Here is a 2,277-nt window from a genome sequence, read left to right as displayed (position 1 = left end):
GGGTGACCAGGCCACCTTAAAAGCCGATCGTAAAAAAGACTAAGTCCCCCGGGTGACCAGGCCCCTTAAAAGCCGATCGTAAAAAAGACTAAGTCCCCCGGTTGACCAGGCCTCCGAAAAGCCGGTCGTAAAAAAGCCTAAGTCCCCCGGTTGACCAGGCCTCCGAAAAGCCGGTCGTAAAAAAGACTAAGTCCCCCGGTTGACCAGGCCTCCGAAAAGCCGGTCGTAAAAAAGACTAAGTCCCACGGGTGACCAGGCCACCTTAAAAGCCGATCGTAAAAAAGACTAAGTCCCCCGGGTGACCAGGCCCCTATAAAGCCGGTCGTAAAAAAGACTAAGTCCCACGGGTGACCAGGCCACCTTAAAAGCCGATCGTAAAAAAGACTAAGTCCCACGGGTGACCAGGCCCCTATAAAGCCGATCGTAAAAAAGACTAAGTCCCACGGGTGACCAGGCCCCTTAAAAGCCGATCGTAAAAAAGACTAAGTCCCACGGGTGACCAGGCCACCTTAAAAGCCGATCGTAAAAAAGACTAAGTCCCCCGGGTGACCAGGCCCCTATAAAGCCGGTCGTAAAAAAGACTAAGTCCCACGGGTGACCAGGCCCCTTAAAAGCCGATCGTAAAAAAGACTAAGTCCCACGGGTGACCAGGCCACCTTAAAAGCCGATCGTAAAAAAGACTAAGTCCCCCGGTTGACCAGGCCTCCGAAAAGCCGATCGTAAAAAAGACTAAGTCCCACGGGTGACCAGGCCCCTATAAAGCCGATCGTAAAAAAGACTAAGTCCCCCGGGTGACCAGGCCCCTATAAAGCCGGTCGTAAAAAAGACTAAGTCCCACGGGTGACCAGGCCACCTTAAAAAGCCGATCGTAAAAAAGACTAAGTCCCACGGGTGACCAGGCCCCTATAAAGCCGATCGTAAAAAAGACTAAGTCCCACGGGTGACCAGGCCCCTTAAAAGCCGATCGTAAAAAAGACTAAGTCCCACGGGTGACCAGGCCACCTTAAAAGCCGATCGTAAAAAAGACTAAGTCCCCCGGGTGACCAGGCCCCTATAAAGCCGGTCGTAAAAAAGACTAAGTCCCACGGGTGACCAGGCCCCTTAAAAGCCGATCGTAAAAAAGACTAAGTCCCACGGGTGACCAGGCCACCTTAAAAGCCGATCGTAAAAAAGACTAAGTCCCCCGGTTGACCAGGCCTCCGAAAAGCCGATCGTAAAAAAGACTAAGTCCCACGGGTGACCAGGCCCCTATAAAGCCGATCGTAAAAAAGACTAAGTCCCACGGGTGACCAGGCCCCTATAAAGTGTCACGGGTGACCGGGTGGCCGGCCCGCTGGACGGCGCTGAATGGGTCTGAATAATCGGAAGGGGGCTTAAGTCTGCAGCAGGGGGCATGTCCGGAGTCCATCCCCAGGCAGGGGGCATATTTCCCGGGCAGGGAGGCCCGGATCCCCCTGTCTGAACCGAAAGCACTGCTTGCGGCCGAACCCGGAGCCGGAGGCCCTAGACGCCGCTGCTGTGGTGCTTCTCCCCTTTTCACAAGCCTGGAGGCTTGGCCCAGGCCTAGCAGGAGGCATGCAACCGGCTGAGAGCGCTCCCGGGGTCAAAAAAAGACTTTTTCGTTTTCATGGAGCTTTTAAGGGGATGAATCCACCCTGCTCAAGCCCAGGCAGAGCTCCACAGGCTGGGCTTGGATTCCAGGTTCGCTCCCTTGCAGGCACCGGGTACGGAAGTTGCGGTGGCGTATCTCCGGGTATGTGGGAGTACCGAAAGTCGAGTGGTGTGTCTGCGGGACTGTAGGATCACCGATTTCGGAGTGGTGTGGTCCAGTGTAAGTGGCAGGGCCGAAACTCGGGTGGCTTGATCCCAGGTACGTGGGCAGGCCGAGTCAGCGTTGGCGTGGTCCTGGGTACGAGGGAGAGGCCGAAACAGGGGTGGCCTCTCCCCAGGCATGTCAGAGGACGGCCAGCCTCGCAGGTGTGCGGGGGGCGCCCTCAGCACCCCGGCCTGTCCCAGGGCAGGCAGGGGAGCCCGACGGAGGGCGGCCAGCCCCGCAGGTGTGCGGGTGGCGCCCTCAGCACCCCGGCCTGTCCCAGGGCAGGCAGGGGAGCCCGACGGAGGGCGGCCAGCCCCGCAGGTGTGCGGGTGGCGCCCTCAGCACCCCGGCCTGTCCCAGGGCAGGCAGGGGAGCCCGACGGAGGGCGGCCAGCCCCGCAGGTGTGCGGGTGGCGCCCTCAGCACCCCGGCCTGTCCCAGGGCAGGCAGGGGAGCCCGACG

This window comes from Lepisosteus platostomus, unplaced genomic scaffold (genome assembly GCF_059453375.1).
Source record: "Lepisosteus platostomus isolate fLepPlt1 unplaced genomic scaffold, fLepPlt1.hap1 Scaffold_192_H1, whole genome shotgun sequence".
In the NCBI taxonomy this organism is placed as follows: Eukaryota; Metazoa; Chordata; class Actinopteri; order Semionotiformes; family Lepisosteidae; genus Lepisosteus; species Lepisosteus platostomus.
The sequence above is the reverse complement of the archived record's forward strand: the minus strand, read 5'-3'. Positions refer to the sequence as shown.